This window comes from Choloepus didactylus, chromosome 4 (genome assembly GCF_015220235.1).
Source record: "Choloepus didactylus isolate mChoDid1 chromosome 4, mChoDid1.pri, whole genome shotgun sequence".
NCBI lineage: Eukaryota > Metazoa > Chordata > Mammalia > Pilosa > Megalonychidae > Choloepus > Choloepus didactylus.
This window is the reverse complement of record NC_051310.1, coordinates 192195901-192213031: the sequence shown is the minus strand read 5'-3', so window position 1 is coordinate 192213031 and position 17131 is coordinate 192195901. Positions and strand designations below refer to the sequence as shown.

General features: G+C 35.4%; 1 pseudogene; it reads right to left on the bottom strand.

Annotated features, from left to right (window-relative positions):
* Nucleotides 1-3264: 3264 nt before the first annotated feature.
* Nucleotides 3265-4174, bottom strand: LOC119530973 (annotated as a pseudogene).
* Nucleotides 4175-17131: the final 12957 nt, after the last annotated feature.

Genomic DNA, 17131 nt, shown 5'->3' with positions numbered 1-17131 from the left:
ATAGATTCCTTTCACCCTTCCCTTGATGATAGGTTATAGAAAGAGGATGAAAAGAGATAAATACAAGCGATATTCAAACTGACTCCTGAAAGGCCTGTCTGCTATTCAGGGAAACCAAATAGAGACTATTTTGCAATCAGCTAACTTAATTCATTACTGAAAAATGTGGCCTACATATTCATCAGCAACAGTCTTCTTAAAATAAATACCAAAATTAAACACTTGCCCATCCATCTCTAGACATCTCCGTTGATCTTCACCTTCTTGAATGAGATAATCCCACCAGGAGTTTTTCACAATCAGACAATTTTGTTCATTAAATTATTTATTTTAATTTAATTTAATTAATACAGGAGGTAATCACCACAAAACCAAAGTCAAAACATTCATTATTCTATTGAATTTTGGTCAAAGAGGGAATGAGCTATCACTGAACTACATTTAACTATGAACTAGTTGGGAGTAGACTTTCATTTTTGAGGAAATTTTCTAATTCTTATTTGTGACTTTTAAGTTATGGTCAGAAAAAGATTATTAAACAATCCAGAGCATGGCATCAATACTACATACATTGCATTTCAGTTTAAATTGCCAGACATGGATGTAGTTCTCCAGAAATTGCCTCTCCTCTTAATTAATTTGCTGGTAGAATGAGAAGGAACAAGGAGTAAAAACCCTAAACATATAAAAGTAAAATAAAACTGGTAAGAAAACCTTGGCTCTAGTGTTAATGCAATGGGCCAGAATGTGGTGGTCAGTATTTCAAGGGAACTACATACATTTATAGCCAACTGTATGCTAGTAGGAGGTGGGTGGAAGGAGCACAAGCATAGAAGTTAAATAAATTTATGGGAACCACAGCTCTGACACCTTGCTCACTTTGAGAATGACTTTCTCTCCTGGAAACCCCAGTTTCATCATGTGTCACAAGAGCAAACCTGCAGGAATTTTGTAACCTATAAAGCTCTTTATTAGGAATCTAACAGGTCCTCAGTAACTCAGAGATATTGTCACACTGGTAAGAAACAACAGAGCTTCCTGTCTTTTTCTTCTTAACTCCAAGGTGATGGTAGTTTGTAATGAGGTTCTATGGCTGGCTAGTCTTACAGGAGTACTTTGAATACTTGCAAATCTATTATTAGAACATCCACATTGGTTTTAGTTGTCTATTCACTAGCCTGCAGAATGTCACATATAATGCATTCTTGGGGGGTGGGGTTGCTTTAGTTGCTCAGGGCCACTTGCAAAATGATTGTCATCTTGATAAAAGAATACAAAAATACACTATTTTGGACTGTGAGAAAAAACAAAACTAGGCTCTGACCTGATCCTCTATTATCTTACTTGTCTCATTTTCAATATACTTCATCACTTATGTGGCTCCCTTTGGGTTCTAAGCTCTCTAGTTTTTCAAATAGTATACATGTGGAAACTTGGGAAGGCAAAGCTGTTGTTGAAATCTTCATCACCTATAGCTAATTTCTACAAATGTATTCCTGACCTTAAACTTGGCTGCCTGTTTCACATGGAACAATAATATATTAAATGTATAAAAATCATTTTCTTAATGGGGGCTGTGGTATAAGAAAGGAGCACCAGAAAGTACAATTCTGGTTATCTCATATTTGTAAGCTTGGTTTACTTTTACCCATTTTCTTGGCCTCAGTTATGTTCATCCCATGTGTTGTGGGAGCAGATGACACTAGAAGACCTTGGAGATCCCTTGCAGATCACATAGGGGATTCCCACATAAATAAGAGAAACACCTCATGGAACAAAGTTGATGTTGGCCAATATCCCAGTTTGAGTCACCCCCACTAGTTTCTTAGTTCAACATTCTTCATTTTTCCTAAGTATAAGGGTCTGTCTGAGTGGAGGGAAAACAGTTTTGCATAGTTTAAATAGTTAAAGTAAACCCCAAAAGACACAACTTTTATTATGGGTGGCAAGGATTAACAAACTGCACCGAGGTATGTCCGTCTCTTCAGTTTAAGGAAAATGTTAAGTTCAAGGATTTTTTCACATGGTGGGAGATTCTCCATGCTGTACATTTACAGAAAGCATCAATTGTGTACTCACAAATATATTTTATATGAGGTTACAAATGCAGACATAAAAGTGCATTTATAGGAATGAAAGATGATGTTTACCATCAATCATGAAATTTCTAGTTACTGGACTGTACCACTGACTGGGGACAGATGTTTAATTACAGTATGCATACTTTTATAACTTCCATAATATACTGTGAATAGAATAATTAGGTTGCATTGCATTATTTAGAGGCATAGTTTTTCAGTGAGAATAATTAGAATATACAAAAATACTTGCAATGCATTTTGGCATTGCTTTATTATTGTTGTTGTTATTATTGTTGTTGTAATAATGGAAACCTCAGAAATTGGAAGTGCCCAGGACCTCCTTTACTATGAGAAATCTTATCTATATCCTAAAGCAGGGCATGGCCACCAAACTATGCAGTCTAAAATTTGCCATGATAAAAGGACCTTGTTTTAATTTGCTAACACCGCCAAAATGTAATATACCACAAAATTGGGCTAGCCTTTAACAATGGGGATTTATTCTTTTACTTGCTTACAGTTTGGAGACCATGAAAATGTCCAAATCAAGTCATCATCAAGATACCTGGACTTTTCTGTCAGATGACAAGGCACATGGCAGCATCTGCTGGTCTCTCCATTCTCTTCTGGGCTTTGCTGCTTTCAGCTTCTTCAAGTGGCTTCCCATTTCTGTAGCTTTCTCTCTCAGCTTCTATGTCCTTCTATATCAACTTCTGTGTCTTTTTCTCTGCATCTTTCTGTCTGTATTTCATCCTTTTATAGAGACTCTAGTAAGAGGATTAAGAACCACCCTGAAGGAAGTGAGTCAAATCTTAAATTAAGATCCTACTCCCTAAAAGTTCCTACCTAAAATGGATCCACACCCACAAGAATAGATTAAATTTAAGAACATTAATTTTCTAGGGCCATAAAACTCCACACCAACACAGACATTAGTGTCTACTATGTGTGGGATCAGTTAAGGACAAAATAAGTTGCAGAATGTCAGAGCTGGAAGGGAAGAGATCATCTGATCTACTGCCTTTGTACACAAGTTCAGAGAAGTAAAAAATTACAGGATGAAAGTAGGTGACTGGTCTTCTCTGTTTGGAGTTTGCACCTTTAGATGGCAGCACATCACCCTCTGTACCTGTTGAATTTGTTGACCTTGATAAGATGGGACAAGGACAGGACACCAGAGGCATCATTTCCCTTCAAACAGCTTGTCTTGACACCACAATTTCCTCATGGCATTCTTCATGTCTGCATTTCTCAGCATGTAGATGAGGGGGTTGAACATGGGGGCAACCATGGTGTAAAACATGGCAAACACCTTATCACTGACAGAATCAGCCATGGGGACATAAGTGAAGATGAGGGGCAAGAAGAACATGCATACCATGGCGGTGTGTGAACCACAGGTGGAGACGGCTTTGAAGCAGCCATCAGATGAGTGGGTCCTCAGGGTGGGCAGGATTATGATGTAGGAAATTATCAAAACAACAAAGGTCAAAATGGACAGTATTCCTGTAATGGTAATGTTTGCAATAACCAGCCATCTGGTGTCAGTGCAGGCCAGCTTTAGCAAGGGGAATACATCACAGAAATAGTGGTCTATCTGGGACCACAGAAAGGAAGTTCTATGATAATCAATTATTGAATGGATAAATTCTCCAATAATAGAGACCATCACCAGGAAATAGCACAGCTGTCTGCTCATGATGATCATATAAAGAAGGAGTCTACAGATGGCTGCATAGCAGTCATCAGCCATGGCCACCAAGATGAAGATCTAAACAGTGCCAAAGACAGGTATAGAACATCTAGGCCATACAGCTGTTGTAGGAGATTGGCTTCTGCTGGACCAGTAAATCTGTGATCAGTTTGGGAGCCACCATGGGGGTGAATAAGACATCCATGAAGGATAGGTAGCTGAGGAAAAATTAAATGGGGTGCTCACTGAGGTGGCTGCACCTGATGGTGAGCAGAATGAGCAAGTTTCCCAAGAAAATTACAAGATAGCAAAATGAGAACAGCACAAAGCCTGCAGCCTTTGCATTCTCATCACTAAAAAGGCCTAGGAGGATAAATTATGTGATGTTTTCATGTCCCATGGCTTCTGTGGAGTTGATAATTTAGAAGGGGAAATTAATATACATGAAACTCTAGAACATTTGAAACTGTTAATTGATTTTATTTTTTGAAAAGAAAATTTTAGCCTTTTTTTAATTTTAAATTTTCAATTCAATACAGATATAACATGTTGCAGAGAATATACATTGAAAAATTCTCTCAGTATAAATGGAGCATTTCAAAGTCAAACATGGCTTCAAATTTCAAATCACAACTCTTTAAGTCTGTTTCTTCTTAAAATGAGGAAAATTGTGAAGAATGAGAAACTGTAAGTGAAAGTATCCATTAAAATATTTGACACTTGGCAATTCTATAGCTTTCTTTTGGATGAATTACATATGCAAATCTTTGTGTGCATGTGTGATTTTACAAATGGCCTTTAAAAAATTATTATTCAACTTAGAATTGTTCCATTAAAGTACATCAATGCTTCTAATTCACAAATAATTCAAGGTCCTTGGGAGCTTAAATGACAATTTTTTTTACTTCCCCCCCTCACTGACTTTTCTTTAAAATAATTAAATATAAAATATCCAAAATATCTAAAAATTATGGAATTGAAAAACCTGATAGGAGACTTTTCTACTAGTGAGTACAGGAGGCAGTTAACCAGCATCTTTGCATTTAGTCAAGCTGCTAGAGAATCAAGACTCTAGAGCATATCCTAGTACCCTGCCCCCTTAGCACTAATTTTAGTCATCAACAAAGTGAAGAGAGTGGCCTTATCATCAATTGCTCAGCACAAATCACCTGGAATGTTTTCTACTGAGATTTTTATAACCCACTCCAGAATTTTAGAGGTGGTTTCCAGAAATCTGTATTTTATTCACCAGATGACTCAGATAATCACTGATGTTTGGGACCTATTAGACTAAACAATTTCTATTACTCCTTTTTCTAAACCTTTTTTATTTTCTTTCCTTAAAACTTACTGGCACAGAAATGTATCCTCATTTCTTTGCTCTCCAGCCATTAATCACCTTTACTCCTATTTTTTTTGCTGCATTTTTCATATGCTGACTCAATGAGCACATGATTAAGAGCTATTATAACTCAAGAGTAGACAATACACTTTATGGTAAACAAAATGTATTTTCATAAGGCATTAATTATGTACAAATAATGAATTTAAAGTAAATAATGCAAAATACTTGGCACAAAACAAGAACTTACAGATCACATTTCCTAACAAAATGTCTAGTTGTTTAAAATGTTAAGAACTTACTACAATAAAACTTTGAAAACCAAAGAACAAAAATATTATATAAATCTCTTTGTGGCATAGGACATCATAAACTTACTTATGTAACTCAGAAGGCAGATTTGGGGGCTAGAAACAGTATAGAGAAACTTCTAAATTAAACCAAAAATTCAATGAATGTGTGTTCAGATCTGGTTAAAAGAGGCTCAACTTTGTAAGGACCAGGAACCTCTGAGCATCACATTGTTTGTAAGAATAAAAACTCCTCCAAGTATCAGTAGCATACTTTTCTACCTCAGCAAAGACATTTCCTCTTTGATAACTCAGAACTCTGCTGTTCATTTGTCAAAGTTGTGAACAATATCTGGCAAACTTCTTAAATTTGACTACCAAGTCCTCCTTTCAGAGGCGCTTTCTGTTGTATTTTCTCATAAATTTTTCCCCAGTGGAGACAGGGCCCATGATAGGGAGATGCCGATAGATGACAACTGGTCTTAGAGATAACCTGAGTCATTAAGAGTTCATCAAATATCTATGGAAGGCCTACTGTATTTCTGGCTCCGGACAGAACCAGACAGGTGCAGTGCCTGCTCAGAGTTCTGGCTCCCTGGAAATCCAGTCTGCCTTCTGCTTCTCAATCACCAAGAGCCTTTGCTTCTTCATTTCCTTGTTTGGGACTTGGAGAGAGACCGATTTCCTCTATAAGCACAAACAAACCCCTTTCTCTGTGTGCCCTTCTCTGGGTTCCCTTGAGAAGATTCTGAAATCTTTGTACACAAGGCCTACATATTGACTTATCTAATTGCCTTCTGCTCCTTTGGGCAATGCCCAATGTTTTGCTTTCCCCTTGGCCTCTCCAGCATGCCCTCTGCAGTTGTCTGCCCAGTTGGCTTTCTGAGGCCCTTGGCTTCAGCTTTATTTTGCCCCTCACTGTGGCCCTCTCCTGCCTTCCTCCTTACCAACCTGGCCACTGGGCTTTCCCAGCTTCCCTTTCCTGGCTTCTGATAACTCAGGAGACATCTTAACTCTTCCTTAAATGCTTGGTCTTCAGTTAGTAGAACAAATCAGGATTTCCAATGAGCATTTCCTTGAGCTTTTCTGTGAGCTTCAGATCTATGCAAATAATAATCTCCTCCTGAATGCTATTTAGAATTATTATCATCAAAAAGACAATGGTTTCTTGAGGATTCTTATGGGTGGTACTAAAAGAGATTGGTAAATAAATGCATAATTCTGCAACAGTTTCTTCTATTGTGCTGTCAGTTTTCACCCTGAGAAAGTGGACTCTCTGTTTTAACAGTTAAAATCACTTGGTATGGGATATCAATTTATTCCTGAGAGCTAGCTAAAAAAAAAAAAAAGAAAAAGAAAATTGGCACTTAGATATTAAATTGAAATTTATATTCACACAGAATGCTTGAAATGTAAAAAAAAAAAAAAAAAAAAAAAAAACCCAGCTAAATGGTAAATAATGAAAATAGCTGCGTATTCATTGGCAAGTCTATGACCCTCATGATAAACTGTATAATTAGGAACTCACCTATTGATAAGCCCTGCACTCAGAAGCTATTTAGCAAACTGCCATCTATGAACCATATATTTTAAAAAAGATTTTAACCCAAAGACAAATAATTGCAATTTAGCAAACTTTAATTTTCCAAAAGTTTTCAGAAGGAATCATGAGAAGCATTCTGTAGTATAAAACACAGCTGGATAAACCATTTACCCAAATGAATGAGCAGCTGCACTGAAGGGCAGCAGCAAAAGATAGTGGCAGTGGCAGCCTTGTGCTGCAAGTATCTCCTTCACAGACTGAGATACAATGATCTTTCTTTACTTCATTGACAACTTGCATTTTCAGAGTATTTCAAATAGCCTGATTTCAATTTTACAAAAATAAAATAATTTGATAAATCAAAATATAATTCTAAAATATGTTCAAGTAACCCACAGAAAGGCAGAGAATAAAAACAAAGCAGTGAAAAACAGAGAGAATGAATAATACAACATAAAATAGAAGACTTAAAGCCTAACCTATTGATTATCATATTAAATATATATGGTCTAAGCAAACAAATTAAGAAACAAGGATTGTCATATTCCATGTTGCCAGGGAGATTCACTTCCCTGGTTGTCTGATCCCACGTAGGGGGGAGGGCAGTGATTTCACCTTTCAAGTTGGCTTAGCTAGAGAGACAGGGCCACATCTGAGCAACAAAGAGGCATTCGGGAGGAGGCTCTTAGGCACAACCATAGGGAGGCCTAGCCTCTCCTTTGCAGCAACCGTCTTCCCAATGGTAAAACCTGTGGTAGAGGGCTGAACCCATCAAACCACCAGTCCCCTATGTCTGTGGTCATGTTAGCAACCATGGAGGTGGGGTAGGCGAATACCCCTGCATTCTCCACAGGCTCCTCAAGGGGGCACTACATCTTTGACCCGGCATCGTGGGACGGAGAACATCTTCTTGACCAAAAGGGGGATGTGAAAGGAAATGAAATAAGCTTCAGTGGCAGAGAGAATCCAAAAGGAGCTGAGAGGTCACTCTGGTGGGCACTCTTACGCACACTTTAGACAACCCTTTTTAGGTTCTAAAGAATTGGGGTAGCTGGTGGTGGATACCTGAAACTATCAAACTACAACCCAGAACCCATGAATCTCGAAGACAGTTGTATAAAAATGTAGCTTATGAGGGGTGACAAGGGGATTGGGAAAGCCATAAGGACCACACTCCACTTTGTCTAGTTTATGGATGGATGAGTAGAAAAATAGGGGAAGGAAACAAACAGACAAAGGTACCCAGTGTTCTTTTTTACTTCAATTGCTCTTTTTCACTCTAATTATTATTCTTGTTATTCTTGTGTGTGTGCTAATGAAGGTGTCAGGGATTGATTTGGGTGATGAATGTACAACTATGTAATGGTACTGTGAACAATCGAAAGTACGATTTGTTTTGTATGACTGTGTGGTATACGAATATATCTCAATAAAATTAATATTAAAAAAAAAAAAAAAAAAAAAAAAAAAAAGACATAATGCTGAGCAAAATAAGCCAGGCACAAAAAGAGAGATATTGTATGTTACCACTAATGTGAATTCTGTGAAAAATGTACAATGTTTTATACTGTAGAATGTAGGGGACCTAGAGATACCAATTAGTGGAGGGGGAATGATAATCTAATAAGAACAGATAAACTATGGAGGGTAATCTCAATGTTATGGGAATGCTCAGGAATGATTATGGTTTGTAAACTTTCTTGGATATAGTAAGATCAAGTTGGAAGCAATAGAGTTATTTTAGGTTTTTTTTTTCTCTTATTCCTTTGTTTTCTTAGGGGTTGTTAATTTTCTTGGGGTATGGAAGGAACATGTTGGAAGCAATGTAGTTATTTTAGATTATTTGTTTTTCTTACTCCTCTGTTTGGACATGGTTTATTAATTTTCTTGGGGTATGGTAGGAACATATTGGAAGCAAAGTAGTTATTTTAGGTTATTTGTTTTCCTTAATCCATTGCTTTGTTTGAAATGTTGTGGGGTTTTTTTGGTTGTTGTTTGCCTGTTTGTTTTTAATTTTTTGATAAACAAAGTTAAAAAATTGAAAAAAAATCAGTAGAAAAATGGGAGTAAAAACTAAATGACAAATAGGGTGGGATGGGGGGATGGTTTGGGTATTCTTTTTTCACTTTTATTTTTTATTCTTATTCTGATTCTTTCTGATGTAAGGAAAATGTTCAGAAATAGATTGTGGTGATGAATGCATAACTATATGATCATACTGTGAACAGTTGATTGTATACCATGGATGACTGTATGGTTTGTGAATTTATTTCAATAAAACTGAATTAAAAAAAAAAAAAAAGAAACAAGGATTGTCAGATTGGATTAACAAACATGACCCAACTATATACTCTCTACAACAAACTCAATTAAAATATTGTGATATAGGGTGGATGAAAACAAAAGGATGGAAAAGATATAAAATGGAATATTAATAAAAGAAAAGCAGGAGTGACTGTGTTGATATCATATAAAGTAGACTTCAGCACAAATAAAATTACCAGAGATAAAGAGAGACATTAATGGTAAAAGAGTCAATCTACCAAGATAACATAGCTATTCTAAACATGTATACACCAAAGAACAGAACTGTAAAATACATAAAGCAAAAAATAAGAGAATTATAAGAGTAATAAATAAAAACTAATCTCAATAATTTATCAAAGAACTAGACAGAACATCAGCAAGAATATAGAAGAGCTCACTGATGTCATCCACCAACAGGATTGAATTGACATTTATAGAACACTCTACCTAACAATAACAGAATGCACTTTCTTTTCAGGTGTCTATGGTACATATACCAAAATAAACCAAATCTTAGGTCATGATTACAATGATCACAAAATATAGTTTAATTTCTAAAATATTTGTATGTGCTAGCCATTCTACTAATAGGTCTTTATGGAAAAGAAATGAAAGCATATGACTATACAAAGGCTTATACAAAAATGTCCATGGCATCTTCATTTGTAATAACCCAAAACTGGAAACAATACAAAAGTCCATTAAGGGAGGAACATATAAACAAACTGTTATATGTCTATACAATGGAATACTACTAAGCTATAAAAAGTATGAGCTATTGACAGATGCTGCAAAATGGATAAATCTCAACATAATGATGTCAAGTGAAATAAAGCAGACAAAAAGTATAGGTACTATATATTTCCATTTATATAAAATTCTAGAAATTGAAAATTAATCTATAGTATCAGAGAACAGATCAGTGGTCACGTGGGGGAAAATTTGAGGGCAAAGAAATTGTTCATTTTCCTGATTGGGTTGATAGTTTTATAGTTGTATACATAAATGAAAATGTATCAGATTATACATCTTCAATAACAAAATTTATGATTAATAACACCATACATGCTGTGCAAATGTTCACCCTAATTATATAAATATATATACATCTAAGTATATGTAGGTATATATACATGATATAAAAATCATACAAAGTATAGTTCAGTTTGCACCTTTCCTATGTTTTGTGCTATTATTGTCATAAATGAAAATAAAATTACATATATATATATTTGAATGGTATTAACAGAACCAGTCAAATAACTTAACCTAGGTAAAACTGGAATCCCAGAGAAGGAGGAGACAGAGAATAGGGTGGAAAAATTATTGGAATGAATATTGGAAATTGTCTTATATTTGATCATAAATATCAGTGCAATCAAAGCAGGAAAATAGAAATTAAACAGTAACTACATTTATTATATTCAAAAAGCAGAAAGCCAAATATAAAAACATAACCTTAAAATCACTCAGAGGCAAAAAGTGATATAAGTTCACATTATATACACAGCAACAAAGATAACAATGATGGCTGATTTTCTATCAGAAACTGTGTAGGCTATAATGTAATAGGAAAACAATATTAAATTGTCAAAAGGAAAAAAGTAATAAAAAAAGTTAATAAAAACTCTTGTATTGAGTAAATATAGCTTTCAAAACTATAGACAAATTAATGACATTTACAGATAATCAAAGCAAGAGATAAATGATTAAGAAATTATGTCATGCCAAAGGAAAAAGATGCTGCATGGAAATTCAGAACTCCACAGAGAAATTTATAGTATGTATTTATAAATAAAATTACTTTTTTCTTCTTAAATTGTTTAACATATAATCACCAATTAAAGCAAAGCAATAACAAATACATCGCAAGTTTTATAAAATGTGAAGAAGAAAAATATATGAAAAAATATCACAAATCAAAGAGGAAACTGGAATTATCATTTTGAGGTTCTTATATGACATATAAAGTATTCTTATTTTAATTGAAGACAACTTGCAATAATTAAATTATACCTAAAACATTTAATTAAATGTACAATGTATTTCATTATATTTATAGAATTACTGATTAATTACGGTAATATTTAATTGTATAAAATGCATAAGCAATCCACATGCCAATAAACTGATGAAGGAATAATGGTCCAAGAAATGGAATATTTTTTAGCAATAAAAATGAACAAAAAGTACTGATAAATTCTACAATATGGATGAATCTTGAAAGTAGTCAGTCTCGAAAGATCATATATTGCATGATTCCTTTGTAGACAATGTCCAGGTTTTTCAAAGAAAGAAAATGGATTTAGTGTTTACCTAGTACTGGAGGAGGAGAGGTGGTGAAGAGGAATGGGGAATGGCTGCTAATGGGAAACTGAGTTTCTTTTAAGCATGATAAATATGTTCTAAAGTTAGGTTGTGGTGATGGTTTCACAACTCTGTGAACAGTCACATTTTATATCTGTGAATTGTATTCTATGTAAATTATATCTAAATAAAGCTGTTAAAATGAATACAAGTTAAATTGAGTGATCATTTCTACAGAATAAAAGACAGGGCAGCAACTGGCATTAAGTATTCCACTCCCACAAAGGTAGAATGTGAATATAGTTTTTAAAATTTAGTATATAATTCTGCTTTGAATTCCCAATTTTCATGATTAATATTTCAAATAGTTTGCATTGTATTTGATCATTTACTTTATTTGATTCACACAGAATGACTCTAAGTTTCATTACAGGAAATAAATACTATGTAGTCTGAGGAAGAGCCACCTGTCTGTAATCTTAAAGTGAACCCATATAAGCTATGTAATAGACGTCTGCTTCAGTAGCCAAGTGTTGGGCACAATGTCGCCCATCAAGAGCCAGGGCCCATGGTGCTAGAGAAGTTTGTGCTCCAGGTCTCTGAGGAGCATGGCACAAGTGCCAAGCACTTCCTTTTGGAGTAGAGAGTGGAGGTTAAGCATTATATAGTCAGGGTTCAGCTTCAATAAAACAATTCCACATTTCTGCCTTCATATACATTAGACATTTTTTTTTTCTCTTTTTGAGTCCCTGGTGGTAACTTTTAATTTTCATGCTAGCTGCAGGATGAAGGCTCTTAATAAAACAGGTGCAATCTACAAGCTAGAACATCATTATTTTGTATGTGTATGTTTGAGATGAAATGTAGAGATGTGTGAGAGAGACTCTGAAATCTGGAAATTTCAAAATCTCTGAATCTTGGGGTTAAAACTATCAGTTTTCTACCCTAACTCCAAAAGAATAGCATCCCTGTAGCTGGAGAACACAAAATAACTTTCCCTCAAACAGGAGCTGCACAACATGATGTTTGTGCTACCCCACATCAAATCACAGGAACCCTATTTATGTCCAGACCAATAATCATGGTTGAATCTCAGTTTATGCAAGTAAAGCTCCTAATTTGAGAGGAAATATCCTACACCCCAAGTGCATTTGAAGAGCTTCAATAATATGAACTGTGTGAACTGGGAAAACACATTGGGTGATGGAAAGAATTTCATTCTGGAGAAGGGATGACATATTGAATAGGGACTTCAGATTCAGTGTTCTGATAAGATATAGACAGCCATCTCCTTGAAGCCTGAACAGAATAATTGGTTATAGCAAATGACCCCAAGATATGTGAATTTCATGGGAGAAAGGAAAGTTTAAGAATGGGATCATTTGCCATAGGAATCTTACAATGGGGAAAGGGGACTACTCAGACATTTTTAGGGTTGTTGGATAAAAGTTCTGACCTGTAACTGATACAAGAGGACTGAAAATACTATCATACTCCTCCAGTTATAGTGGAGGCTTGTGGATACCACATTACACATTGAGTTTTGGTTCACCATTGCTTCACAGCAGGCTCAGTGTACCTGAGGATCTATCCTGTGGTTATTTTTCCATTATTCAAATGTTTAATTGGAACAGGTATCTTTAATCCCTGGAAGAACTCTGTTGATTCTTCTGTAAGAACACCTAAATCAAAGGCAAGATAGCAGAAGAGAAATCATGTTTTATAAAGAATTTCAGAGAAAATGGCAATTGTAGATTTGAAAGTTTCAAGGTCTCCATAATATCACATGAAACCAATTGGTCTAGACCATGCAAAAAGTAAGTTGTAGCATATGACAAAGAACTATTATAATGTCACTCAGGAGGTAGCCCCTATACAGACTGTAGTGCCAGAAATATTAATTTTATTAGGGTATAAGAGCTTCTAGTACCTGCTTTGTAGCTCTGATCTTGTGAGTGAATATTTCTCCAACCACATGAAAGGGCTAAAAAAAAGAAATTCATCTTTACATAGCAAAACACAATAATATTTTACAGCAGGATGATGTAATCTCTTGTCATTTTTTTTCAAATAGAACCCCAAGAGACTGGGATTCTGATACTGTGCAAAGTATCAGAATAGTCCAGTATATTGACACCATCACGCAAAACACTCTGGTAAGCAAGGTCATATGAAAGAGAACTGAGATACCTGAGCCAATTGCCACATTTATGAATAAGGCCATCTTGTGCCATCTACCCCATTTGAACTAGAATGTGTTTCCAGGTAAGATCAGCAGAAGAACCACCCAGATGGATCCAGCCCAAATTATAGAATCTTAAAAAAATTTTTTTCAGTCTAAGGTTTGGTATGGTGATTTTAATCCATTTATTTATGGATTAAATTTTGTCACTTTAAGCCACTAATTTTGGGTTTGTTTTGTTTGCTAGTACACAGTCATAGATTACTTATACATGATTAAATTATATATATGACAGAAATATGAAGTAAGGACCATGAAGAAGTGTCAGGGACTGCCACATTCATGAAGTTTTTAGGAGTCCTGTGTTCAGGGGATGCAGAAATTTGCCCAAAAACTTAAAAAATAGTTATTACCTGACACCTGCCACCACTAGGAATTAGGCACAATACTTGATGGGTCTTTGGATTTTGGAAGCAACATATAGTGTCACAGAAATGCTATTCTCCAATAGTAACTGAGGAGGTTGCTAGTTGTGAGTGGGATTCACTGAGATCGGTAAAGCAAGAAAGTGCTCAGGCCCTTTTGGGTGAAGATGAGGATTGCCTGAGCAGGTAAGCTACTGAGAGCTGACAGCTGAGGGTGGGGGAGAACTAGCCTGGGTGGCTGGAAGAGCAAGTTGATGGGTACCAATTAGGGCCTGAAGACCAGCTGCAGCAATAAGGACTGAACCTTGATTTTCTGACCTACTTTAAGTCATTATAGGAGAATAGAAACGGCACTTGAAGAATCTGACTTGTACCTCTCCTTGCAAGGAAAATGGATTCTCCCCTAGAGCATCTGGAAGGAACACAGCCATGACCACACCTTGATTTTTGTTTACTCTAAAATGGCTTATTCTCAAAAAGTTAAAAAAAAGAGAAACAATTAAGAAGAAAACCAGTGAACCCCAGTAGTACTATTGAATCCACAATTTCCAATCAAATAGAATTCTTTAAAGGACTGGAACAATTCAAATTCAACAGAACAATGTCCACAAATCAGCAACTGAGATTTACATGCACACACACCCATACGCACACATACATTAATTGATTTATATATATATATATATATATATATATATATATATATATATATATAATGTAATTGCATAATGACATATGTCTGTTTAAATGTTTTGAATTAGTGGTAAAACCCTTAATTTGAGAATTCATTGGACTTTAAATTTCACACAAAAAAAGGATTTTTTATTATTTTAAAGAAAAGTAAAGGAAAAAAAGGAGATTAAAGAACATTGTTAAGTCTTTGATATGTTTCTGGCTATGGACTGAGACTTTGGGGAAATGCTTTCCCAAGGTCATTATCATTTTGCATCATTCTCTTTAAAAAGACCTTCTAAGAAGTAGAGGAAAGGGCATTTATTGCCAAAGATGCTGTAAAGTAGTACATCTCAGTAAGTGAGAGTCAGAACCAGACCCAAAAAAGTCTGTCTCCTGCCAGCCATTGGGTTTGTGAGCAGTAACTAGTCACAAAGCAATTCTGAAGATTCTTTGGTACTAACTATTCATAAAGCAATTTCAAAGGCATCATTTCTACTTTATTTTGTTCAGCTGCTCTCAAATATTCTCAGGAAGAGATGGACAAATGAAGCAAAACTGAAGCCCTGGAAAATACAGGTGTGTTTATTTTCTTCTAAATTTATATCTTCTAATCTACATAGAAGTTTTGTGAAAAAAGGGGACTCAATTAAATTGCTATATTTTAAGCATGTGCAATATGTTTTCAAGACACTATTCTCAGAAGTAAATGGAGATGAAAATTATTTAGAGGATGCTAATAAGATAATAAAGTGTATCCATTTGCAACTAAGAAATAGAATAGTGTGAATGTGAAGAAGAAAATGCCAATCAAAAGCTTAATCATTTCAAAGGTAAGTGAGGTATTTTCATGCTTGAGACTTTCAGAAGGGGAGTAATGACACATTTGAGTTGGATCTTTATTCAAAGAGGAAGTAGGACTCCCCTTCTCTCCTCTAGGACTTTGTGGCATAAACAATGATGTCACCATTCATCCAGTACATAAATGACCAATTTCTGCTGGATAGAATTCAAGCAGCAAAATTCATAGTTGTCAGAAACTGCTATGATTTGAGCTCCCTCAAAATGAAGTGCTTTCTTAGTGAGGAATAGTATATTTATTTTTTAATTCAGAAGGAAAAGCCAAAGGGGATTCATCATGGAAATGCAGAGGGATGTGCTTGGATGTCCAAATTTGAACGTTATTATATTATGGTTATTGTTATTTTGCACTGTATAAGAGAAGGCACAACTGTAGTGACTATTCAACCCACTCTAATTTGCAGACCTGGGGACATGCAGTCATGCAGTTTCACCCAAGCTGGAAACTGCAGCCATAGGTGTTGCTGCAAAGCAGTAGCTGAAAGCACAAAGTGCAGTAATAGCTGTAGGCAATAAATTTGACAGGGATGTTGAGGTGAAGTGGTCTCAAGTGGATACATATTCTAATGATTATAAGATACTGTGTAATCATAGCCTAACAATTAGAGGAATCATTTACATCTATGGTGTGATTTGAGGAAGCACCACAAAAGATCCTTAAATCAAAACTCTTACACAAACGAATCCCACCCAAACAATCCAGTGACCCCACTAGGGTACCTGAATACCAGAGCTGAATTTTCCTCAACTCATTTAAATTATCTTTCAGTGTTGACCATTTCTGGAAATATTGTATTCATCCAAACTGGGAAAACTAAAATAATCTGGCATAAAACTTGAAAGATTAGAAGAATCCATGAAGGCATGGTGGCTGTTTTTTGATTGTTGTTGTTTTGTGATCGAAAGATTGAAAGACCAAGACTAAGTCAAAGATAAGTTCCCAGTTTGAAGATGGAGAAATTACCTTGAGACTTCTCTTCCCCACCTTTCAAATCAAACATATCTTGCTTTGTCTCTTATCCCTACCTCTTTATGAGAATTATGTAGCTATTTCAGGCTAACACATGATTTTATATCATGGTAGAAATGACTCTTAGAATGATAGAGATGATAATGAAATAAAAACTCTCTCATAGTACAAATGGGGAAACAGAAGTCCCATGATGTTAAGTGATGCAACCAGGATTATAGCCTGGTTACTCAGGGTTATATAATGTTTGTATAATTCTAGTTCTGTTTATACTATACTATCCTACAAGCTGACTATAAGAAGCTTGAGATCAACTAAAGAGCATAATCTCAAATACACAAAGACCTGAGTTTCATAAGTAGGAGAACCTGCAGAAGTCACTCAGTCTCAGCTAATTGAGTCTTCACTGATGAATGCAATGGCCAGGCATGGGTGTGTTCAGAAGGGAAAATGAGGGC